The following is a 12,065-nucleotide window of genomic DNA, read 5'->3' as shown; positions in this document are numbered from 1 at the left end:
TTTTGGGAAAACATAGGTTTGAGGAATCATTGCAAATAAAACGCCTGGGCTAATAGTAGTAGCATATATAGGAGACTCAACTTGGTTGAGAAGGACAAGATGGTGAATTTCTATGAAGTCAATGGAGAAAATTGGGTCAAATAAATCCCTTTCGGTGTCCATTAATGGAATATGAGAAGAAGAACGTGCTAAAATGGTTTTCTGGGACATTTTTACAGCTTGGATGCAAACAATATTGTGCAAATACCTGATTAGTGATGAGTGATGCTGAGTGGAGCTATGAATTGTACAATTTCAACCCACAGAAGCAAGAGCAAGGAATAATGATAAATGGAATGAGTAGGAGTAACAGGATTTATGGAAAGAACAGAAAAACAAGAAGGAAAATGGAATTAAATTCATGGGGTGTACGAAATGATGACGTGGTGACAAGATGGATGAGGTGACAAAATGATGATGTGTTTGATGAGGTGGCGGAGAGGTAACAGTGACAGGATGATGACGAATTAGTGATAGAACGAATAGATAACAACCGCGCTCACTTGCGAACATATTATGGGAGCACACTCCTGTATGGAGGAAATCCAATGGATTCCCCCTATAACGATTGTAGACTATTGATCTGCAGTCAGCAGAGATCAACAAAAGTAATTGCGGAGGCACTCAGTGAGCTAATCGTCAGGCATGTAGTGTGGTCGGGTTTTCTCCATCCGATGGGCCCCACTTGTAATCTCCATCACGCCCAGTAATTTAAATGACATTTAAGCATTGTCAACTTCGGTGAATGGGGACCCACCATAATCTTCTTAACCTTAAGTCTGCATTAGAATTTTATCAACACCACCTAATCCACCATTACAAATTAAGTAAAATTCAAAATCAAACATTTTTATTTTTCCTTTGATTTTGTTTTTTGAGTACATATATATACATTTTTCTTTTGAATACATGGAGAAAATTAAAACGAGCTACAACACCCCCAATGGCCCATGGATTTAGGAAAGGGCACTACTTGGGAAACCATGATTGAGATAGTGTAGCCCCATCTATACTTATTCCATAATTTCCACTTTTCACCTTGCATTAGAAGCCCTTATCCCACCTCCCTTCTCTGGGTCAACTAACCATTGGTTCATTGGGATTTGGCACTCATACATTATTATACTTAGGTAGGGCTTAGAAACGCACCATGGGAGTTTGATGAAGCTAAATGAAAGAGAAAGAGCATATGTTGTCCACAAGAAAAAAGTTAAAAAATAAAAATGGAAAAGATGGCATGGACTTACAAATTAGCGTGAAAAATCCAAGCGTGAATTTATAGGATGCATTACTAACACACAGATGCCCCATTAATGGTGTGTTATAAAAACAAACACATCATAATGATGCAGAAACCAAATAATTTGCATCACGTTTTAGAATATGCATCGAAACTAATATGTATCGATGCACTTAATTAGTATGTAAGCACCATTACCTATAGGGACACCTTATAGATAGTGCATTATAAAATGAAACACATTAAAGTGGTTGTTTCACATTCATGGTGTGTCTTGTCTTATAAGAGGCATCGTTGTGCATATAGGTGCATTTCCTGAAACCATGTGCACCAGTGCACTATAAATTAAAACGCATCATATTCATGGTACCTATATGTTTATCATAGGAATCAGTGTGCATATCGATGCATGTGTGTGTGTACGTGCACGCTTGTGCATGTGCGTGTGTGTGTATGTGTGAGCACGCATGTGTGTGTGTACACGCGTGTGTGTGTGCGCGTGTGTGCACGCGTGTGTGTGGTTGTGTATGCACACACACGCATGTGTGTGTGTGTGTGCGCGTGCATGTGTGTGTGCGTGCGTGCATGCATGTGTGTGTGTGTGTGTGTGTGTGCACGTGCATGTGTGTGTGCGTGCGTGCATGCATGTGTGTGTGTGTGTGCGCGCACATGTGCATGTGTGTGTGTGTGTGCGCGCACATGTGCATGTGTGTGTGATAAAAAATTGTTTGTTGTCTTTTTAGGTTTATCATCATACAGAAAAGAAGATAAGCATGTAATATGGTGAGACCAATATTATGAAGATTTTGACATGGTGTGTCTTGTCTTATAAGAGGCATCGTTGCGCATATAGGTGCATTTCCTGAAACCATGTGCACTAGTGCACTATAAATTAAAACGCATCATACTCATGGTACCTATATGTTTATCATAGGCATTAGTGTGCATATCAATGCATGTGTGTGTTTGTACGTGCACGCGTGTGCATGTGCGTGCGTGTGGGTGTGTGTGTATGTGTGAGCGCGCATGTGTGTGTGTACACGTGCATGTGTGTGCGTGTGCGCACGCGCGTGTGTGGGTGTGTGTGCACACACACGCGTGTGTGTGTGCGTGCATGTGTGTGTGCATGCATGCATGCATGTGTGTGTGTGTGTGTGTGTGCGTGCGCGCGCACGTGCATGCGTGTGTGTATGTGTGTGATAAAAAAATGTTTGTTGCCTTTTTAGGTTTATCATCATACAGAAAAGAAGATAAGCATGTAATTTGGTGAGACAAATATTATGAATATTTTCACATGGAGGTGCATGCAAATCATGCAATGCATCATAGGTTGGAAAGCTTTGGGTCACTAAAATGCTTTGAGTGCCTTGTATTTCACTCAAATGAGGGCTTACTAACTAATATTGTTCGGTTGTAGACATTGCAGGAGCATATATTTGTACTATATGGGTGGCCAATATCCTTGAGTTCTCTTAGTGGTATTTATTTCTCGACAAGGTCAATTTTGGGGAGAGATGGTTGACCCTCATCTAAGTTTAGAAACAAGTAGATCAGTGGATCAACTAGTTATTAAGTATTATACAAGTCCATAGGAATGGGAGGGAGGATCTATGTATATCCCATTTATTCGTGACATGCTGACTTGAGTAGTGTCTACCATGGTAGCACATATTTATGAATCACCAAGAGGTCATCAAATTGTAGGGGCCACATGAATATTTTTGAGTAGAAGTTTCATTGTCGATTATTTGCATGGTATTTTTTATGAGAGAGATCAAATAATTACAATCTTTTTTCCATGTGAAAGGGACTTTGAATTTTCGTATGTCTTGTGCAATTTGTTATATGAGTAAGTTCCATCCATGTGGCCTTGCCTAGATGTCATTTTTAGGGGCTATGAGATCCATGGATGCATCAATGGGGGAAATTATTGTGTCAATTACTCATAGATTATTTTCACTCCAAAGTTCTTAGAACGTGAGTGGATGATGTCATTAGTGGTGCTCCATTGTCCATAGGTTGAGATGGATTTTCAAATAGATCCTAAATTATTCCTCCCTCCTTATGGCAGTGGAGTTCCTTGATGAATCACATAATTTATGTTTAACTTGATTTTATTTTTGTATTATATAATGGTGTGTTATTGATGTTCTTATTGTGGTGACATGTAGATATTATGCCTAAGGAGTAGGATTTGGTTAGGAACATATTTGTGATAATGTTGACACGTTCGATAATTTCATAGTCGATGCCTGTGGAGATTGATTTTTTGAGGTGATTCATGGGATCTCATCACCAAGAGGCAAGGCCTTCTATAATGAGATCCATAGATTACCTCTTAGTAAAGGCAAGACAAGAGATTATAAACCTTCAATTATAGATGGGGGATTTGTGGCAGTGATTTGACATGTCTTTGATGGAAGTACCTAACCCAGAGGAGATAAGTACTTTAATGGATGATATCAAAGGAGGATTGTAGCAGTATTTTTTGTCTAATGGAAACTACTTATACAATGTGAAATATTAGCAAGGATAGTGGTGAGAGGTTACCAGGCCTCACTAGAAAAGAAGACAACTAGATGCATTTTCCTATAAGGGAATTTAAAGCTTCCACCACCCTATATGTGGATATATTTTGTATGGGCTAGACCTACCTTTAGTACATTGGTGTGTCGCAAAATTTGTACATGATTCACCAATTTTTTGGCGTAGCCATAGTGAGGGCAAAACTAATGTATTAATTTGATTAGATGTAAATTTCACATGTATATTGATATGTATATTGTTCATCTATATTATATTTTTCATATAATGTTGATGTTTTCATTGTTTGATTTATATAATGTATTACGAGTGCACTAATGATTATAAATATTATTACTTATTTTTATGTTTTTAAAATAAAGATGAGTTGTATCACTCATTAAATTTAGAGTTTTCATATCGTGTTTAGCTTTATATTTATGAAATCGTTTAATTTATATTTTGATTATAGAAACTTATAACCATTAATTCAGCACAGTGTTTAACTTTTCTTTAAGGTGGATTGTTTGTTGTCCATCAAAATACAATATTTTAATCAAACATGTTTACAAACTTGACTAAATTATTCAATCAATGATTGCTGATTACTTTTTAAATCAATTTTTTTAATTGGATAGTATTTCATAAATTTAATCTTTAATATTTTTCTTGAATTTTTTATTATTGTTGATAAAATTAATTTGTATAATAGCTAAGTTTGAGGAAAAAAATTATTCATCAATTTTATATAATGATAACATCTTGTATAGCCCACAGGGTGTAGAATAGATAGTGACGGGGTGTTTTGTTAAGGCACACTTTTGTAAAAAAGTCACTAGTTTGAAACCCTATGGGCAAAAATCCAACCATGCTATGGGTTGGTGTAGCCAGGATGGTTATGATTCCTAGGTGATTTTTACATCTTAGATACCCCTGGGTTGCGAATACTCAAGCCACAAGTTAGGCATGCCAGTCATCTCATGACTCACATTACCTAACAAACAAACAAAAAATGATAAGATCTTGCATATTAGATCATAAAAACAATCCTAAAACATTATGAATGTAGAGAAGTAGCATGTAGTGGAGAACAATGGATAATTGACATGAGCAAAAGAACCCAATAAAAGGGACACTTCTAGTAATAGCACTAAAACATGCATAAGATATGATGATAAGAAAAAGACGAACTTAACTAGTGTCTTATTATAGCTATTTTCTAAATCAACTATAGATCCAAAGGTAGATATTATGATGCTTTTAGAGAATTAGTAAAAGAGAGTACATGGTAGTTTTATAAATGGTGGTGTAACTATAGTTGATATGACAAAAAAATCTCGATATGCAATACAAACATCAACAATATTGTTCAAGAAGCAATGTGACATATTTGTTAGAAATGAATGTTTGGTAGCTCTTAACACTGTAGAGTACCAGGATAAGGTTTTGTGTGATATCATTCCATGTCTTTCATTTGTTGTTAGGTAATTCATGGAATTTTTATAGAGATGTCATGCATGATGGAAAGGAACATTGAATTACTACCCCCAATGGAAGAAGAGCCCAAATTTCATTCCTGCTATCATTAGTTAGCATGGTTGTTTGTATTTATATAACTTAGCTTACACATTTGTAAAGTTTTATATTTCGATTTTGTATAGTTTAGCTCCATCTGAATGTTATATGCACATTAAGATATGTTGAATCCTTGATATCTACTTAAAGAAATATCACCTACAACATTGTGTTTGGTTTTGGACCTTGTTATATTAAGTTCAAATTTCTTTAAAATATTGATATGTTTTATAAAATTTGAATTATGTGATTAAATTAAGTTAAAAATAGTAAGCTAAAATCTATCATTACTTGGGATATTGTTGCAAGTGTGATATTGCATTGCAAATATAACAAATGTGTTCACCAAACAATTTTTATTTTATACAAAATCTCAATGAGATGCATTATACCTAATTTAGTTAATTAATACCATTTAAAAAATATCACAATGATAAATATTTAATTGTGTAATTTGTTTTCATTCTCTTCGTACCAATAAATATTATTTGTTTTTGTTAACCCTACAAATCCTATTATGGACACTTTATGCATAAAACTTAATAAAGGGAAAAATAAATTAAAATTAAAAAGGGTCTAAAATCATAAATTGCACAAGAACAAATATCATTGATAGTGAACATTTAAAACTATAGGCTAAATTTTTCATAAGCTCCAACACAATCTTGTGTCTGTGTTAATTTGACAAATCCTACTATGGAACCTTTATATAAAAAATAAATGATAAATAAATAATTAAATTTTCAAAATAAAAAAGTAGTCAGCATCATAGATTGCAAAAAAAGAATATCCTTGTAGTAAATGTTTAAAATATCACAATACTTTTTTCCCAATAATAAACATGCAACCAGCCATTTTATAAAACAAATGTCTAATTAAGCAATATATTTATATTAATTCCTTTGAAAATCCAAAAATACAATTACTCAATCATATTTTTCATATGCCCCAAGGAGATGTCTAAAGGTAGACCTAATGGAAGGTGTTTTTATAAGAAGTTGGTGGTCTATGAAAGTTATAGTTTATTAACAACACGACACCGAGAGAAAAAAACATATTGCATGCACAACAACAAACCTAAATTCCTTCCTTTTCATAAAAAATTGTAGACCTAATGCAAGGTGTTTTTGGTAGGCAGCTGGTGGTCTATGAAAGTGGTATTTTATTAACAACATGACGTCGGGAGACAAGATACATATTTCATGCACGAAAATAAACCTAAATTCCTTCCTTTTCATAGAAAACTCTTTTTCATTAGAAAGTTCCTTAAAAGAACAATTTTCACTAAATTAGTGAGGACCTACAATTATTTATGAGCCCTGCAATGTTGCTCTTCCCAGCTATTAGTGGATTGGTCTGTCCCAGCTATCATTTCATTAGTCCCTGGGATCGATTAGTGGATTAGTCCTCCCTTGGTTAGTCCATATTAGTATTAGTCCATTCGGAAGGTGCATTACCAGTCTGATCGCCTGTGCCAGTTATTAGTTCATCGGCCCTCCCCATCAATGAGTGCTTTTATTTAGTTCGTTAGCCCAGCTATAAGGTACCTAGTCGCCATGCGTGAGCTTATCCATGCTCTTCGTTTGATCGTCCCATGCATGCTCTGGATGAACCTAGGATGACAAGTCACCCGGTCAAAGAGTTTGGCATGAGTGCTACTAATTATTTGGGATGAATGTATACATGTGAAAGTATAAACAAACCAAGCTTTTAAAAATTTATTTCAAACTTGGAAATAATATAACTATTTTGTTTTCTAAGTAAAGATAATCTATTAATATGTACAAAAAATTATAGAGAGGACGGAGGCTCAACCAAGTTTAACATAGAGTTTCACCAAAGTCTGGACTACCCCAACATTGGGGAAACCAGTCCACAAAAAGCAAAAAACCAAAAAAGGTATCAGTTCTTAAGACCATAATCCACAAAAGCGATAGTGAGATAATGTCATGACATAATGTCCATATACGAGACCAGATTCCAGCTAAAGCTAACAAAAATAGAAAGACTAGACAGGAGACACCTGGTAGCCACGTCCTATCACTAGGAAGCCACGTCTGAACACTTGACAGCCACGTCCATATCCCTGGCTGCCACGTCCAGACACCTGGAAGCCACGTCGACCTAGTTGAAGTCATCCGGGATGGGTTCCTCGATGATTGGGCATGCCCAATCATCTGCCTCGTCCCTCAACACGCTGCCGTGTGGCTCCCCACGTCCGCCATGAGTCTCATCCATCAGATGGGAATTGCCAAGCCTACCAGTTGCCTCATGCAAAGCATACCCATCGTGACCAATACCACCTAAGAGGCGTGTGGCTGTAGAGCTACCCTCTTCACCATGCTGATTGCCACCGAGGTTCCTGCCATGCGGAGTGAATAAGCCTTTGTCCATTACATTATTCCCAGTTTCTCTGCCATTATTGCATCTAGGGGTGACCTATTGCTACAAGTTGAAGTTTTTTACCTGAGAGGCAGTCTAAGCATTGTCTTCAGTGAAGAGAATGGAAATAGTAGCGGTGATAACAGGCCTATTCAGGGAGCGACAGAACCTAAATTGGATTGAGTGGGGAGCAGGATGAAGGGGCAAAGGAAAATTGGTTGAGTGGACATCAAAATCACCATGAATGGCACCTGAAGACCGAGCTTGACCCCGCCCACTTCTTGTGCTTGGATATCTACTCGCCCCATGTCGAGGAGGATGATGCAATTCAGGGGTAGGAGAGGAGACTGTGGGCTCAGGGAGCGGCTCAGTCGGAGGGTGAGAACTACCACCCCGAGTTTCGCCCCTGTGACTTCTCATATGTTGTCTAACCATGCTGATATCACTGGCTGAGTGCTCAGAGGGGACAATGATCGAAGGAACGATGACAGAGGAAGCTCTAACAGAGGGATTGTGAGGGGGAGTAGGGTCATTCTGAGCAGAGGTTAGAATGCAGAGACCAGAATGGGAATGGTGAAACCCATTTCCAAAATCAAAGCAGTGGATTAACGAGCAGCGACACCCGGTTACAATGCAAGAGCTGGGTTCATAGGCATGAGGCGGGTAGTTGTAGTGGCGCAGGGGAGATGGAGAAAGAATGAACTGAGGTACCTCCATATCCAGATAGTAAATGACTTTTTTCCGCTTCAGACATGCATTGAATGTTGCCTACAGAGTGTCATGAAGGTGCTTCGGGGTGGTATGGGGAGGGGCACCATCAGTCAAGTGTCCTGTCCCCTCGTCGCCATCCTTTAATGTGTTCATTAAAATCCTAATGTGTCACCCGCATCCGAGTGCTCTCCTGCTTCTTGTGTCTTCTCTTTCTCTACTAATTCATTGAATTCCTTCATCTGTGTTTCTGTGGCTATAGTTGAAAGCGCATTAGCGTTCAAAGCCATGCTACTCTCCACCACTATGTTGGCAAGTAGGTTTGCCACCTTATTGCCTTCCTGATGAATATGTTTGAAATTGACTGCTCTATGGGTTCTGAGCCAATTTTCAACAAGTTCCAGTCTTTCCGCTAGTCACCAACTGTTTCCTATTTTGTTTGAGGGAGTCCCCTGCAGAATTTTATTCACCATATTTATTAGGATTTGAGAGTCCCCTTCAATGATGAGAGGAAAGAAACCATGTGAGTGAGCTAAAAGGAGCCCTTTCCATAACCCTTCGAGCTCTGCTGAGTTGTTAGAGTCCCATCCAATTGAGCCTATGAATGTAAGAAGGGTGACTCCTTTATGGTCTCTAAAAATTCCCCCAATCCTGGCTTTGGCTGGATTGCCTTTTGAAGCCCCGTCGAAGTTCAGTTGGAACACATGCTAAGGAGGAGGGAGCCATTTACCTGAGATTGTACTTTTTGCTACAGTTTTAGCAAAGATTTTCAAATATTGATTCCATTGTAGATTCCAGTTGTCCCAGATATTCTTTTCCTGTGGTAGTGAAGGAAGGTCATCATCATGCCAAGTTTGGAGTAGAAGAGTTTCTTTAAGGTTTTGACATACATTATTCCAAATGGTTTCCAGAGGCAAAGACTGATCCTTGAAGATACATTTATTCCTCTCTTTCCATATATTCCACATGAGAAGGCCGGGGATAAGCTTCCATAAGGAGTTTATAACCTTACTCTTATAAGGATTTCTTGCCCAATTGCGTACAGTGGTGTGTTGTTGGGAAAAGTATCCAATACGGAATGACCCTATCCCACTCTAAGGGTGATAGTACCTCAGCAACAATCAAAGCAAAGCTATTTTAGATTACTTCTTTATGAGATGTAAGAGAGAGGAGGAAGAGATCCACTAACCGATGTCTTCTGCTAATGCTTGATCCAATCTTCTCTCTTTGCTGCTTGCTCCCAGCTCCTTGCTCTTTCACTGGCCCAGCTACACCAAGATCCTGCAAAATGGCAAGAGAGGGAAACTACAAGAAGCATACATTCATAATTGATTCAAGGATTAGAATAAATCAAATATACAAGTATCAATACGCCATTGAGACACATGCATATAGAAGAACCTCAAATGCTTTATTAATGGAAGAAGTAAAGTTCAGGAAGTAATACAACCATAAAAGGCCCAATCCAGCATCACCTCCCAGCAGAAAGAAATCTCCTCTTCACCTCCTTCAAGCAAATCACCCAATAGTTCTATACTCAAACCAACAGCACTTCCTTACATACACAAGATTCCAACCCCCCTAGACCTCATGAGAGAGCTCTATATATAGGAGTTTTGGAGAAAGGATGAGTCAGCTTGAGGCTGGCATGAAGCTGACTAGTGTCCTCTCCCACTTCAGTTATTCTTCAGTTCTTGAGTCCACTTGGAGGTTCTTGCTTCCACTTGGAGATCTAGACCCTCTTACTCATCACTAGGCGAATTCCCTGATCCAAGTGTCATTTTGGAAGCTTCCTGGGCATTGACACCTTGAGGAATGACTGTGCCACTTGGCCAAACTCGCCCAGCGCAGGTAGCCTTCATTACAGTTGACATTCAGCGCAGGTACAGAGTGGAGCAGTTGACATTCAGCGCAGATGCTCAATGGAGCAGTTGACATGATCCAGAATTAGCTTGTTTTTGAGTGTTTTCAGGTGGAGAACTGATATTCAGTGCTGTGGTTTGCTGACCTTGTTCCTCTAGGGGTAGGAACAACATGTTTAGGGACTTTGGATCCCTTAGATTATTGACATTTCATGCTTCATGCTGTAAGGCACAAAAATGTCTATAACAGTTGCCCCCTAAAGTATGAGGTCGTTTATCGGGTGAAATGCTTTATCAGGAGGATCCGAAGTTCATTCAATCGCTGAGAGGTGACCTGTAATAAAATACAATACAATACATTATTTTTCATTCTGCTTTCATGATCTAGCTGAGGCGGGCATTCCCATGCTCAGCTTTATAAATTCATTTTGGTACATAGAACAGACGACCGTCTGATGGTAGACTGATAATTCTCTGCTGAAATTATCATCCTTTGAGTAGGATGATCATCTGCTGCAATGATGTACATGTCAAATGTCTTTATGTCCTGAATATATATCGCAGCCCGGATGGATGAAACTAGATCCGGGGTCTTCAAACTCGTTCGATCTTCACTCTAAGTACAAGTCGATCCATGTGAGAATTGTGCTGAAGTCGAACATGGAAAGACATCGCTTGATTACCGGTCAATGATGTAAACCGTTAACAAGCGCGAGATGAATCACCGATAATGATAATGACCCTCAAGGTACTGCAGTACAATTCACGTGGTGTGAATATAGGACTTGGCGTCGAACACCACGCAAAATCTTTTGGTCGAAGGTCATTGATGTATACCTGTCGCCGGAAGTGAGAAACTTGCCATTGAGGCATGCAAGCTTCAAAGTACTGAGGGGGGTGTTCCTAGATCAACTTCTTGGATAATGAGCTGAAGTCGACAAGAAGCGATCCGTCAAAGGAGGGCCTTAATGAATCCCACATCAGTGACACGAAACGGAGCTAATGATTTTAGTGGAGGTGAAAACAATCTGTGAAATATGATTCAGGGTGGCGATCATGGGTGGATGAAGGATAATGTATGGCAGTGGATGGGACACGGTTGACTCTTTCTGAGCAACATCTCTTGAACATATAACGACACTGATGCGATGGATCGGTAGCATTACCCCAAATGTGGATGGTTTGGCGAGGACCATGGTGATGAGACCGGTCAATGAAACAACCCAACCCGATGCGGTATGGAGGAAAAGTGTCATTTTCAAGAGCGACTTGCTACCATTAAAGCTTTGAGGTTCTCCCAATTTTTCCCCAGTCATTTCTGACCAGTACCTCTTTATTTTTGTCAAGCTTGAGGAGGATAACATATGCTTGTTCTATAACCTGCCCTTCGGGCAAGCCCATCGCTATGTTTTAACGAGCCTAGCGATAGGGAAACTCGTTCTCGTCTAAAGACAAGTTTGTCGCTATTTAATCATTTTAACGAGTCTAACGACAAGGAAAACTCGGTCCTTTTCATTTTTAGAGAGTCTGAAAAGGTACAGAAAGTTAACTCCAAAATTCCTTTTTCGTCATCTAATCCCTTAAGTCCGAAAAAGTATAAAACAATACAGAAGGGATGAATTTTCGATAACTTTAACGAGCCGAATAAAACAAGCGCTCGACCTTTTTGTGCAATAATCCCTCAGGTCCAAAAAGATTAAAATCTAGAGGAGGGATAGCTCTTCCGGTCACTTTAA

The sequence above is a fragment of the Pinus tabuliformis genome, chromosome Q (genome assembly GCF_031772625.1).
Source record: "Pinus tabuliformis cultivar Carrire ecotype Pingquan chromosome Q, CPIR1, whole genome shotgun sequence".
NCBI lineage: Eukaryota > Viridiplantae > Streptophyta > Pinopsida > Pinales > Pinaceae > Pinus > Pinus tabuliformis.
Note: the sequence above shows the minus strand (reverse complement) of the source record.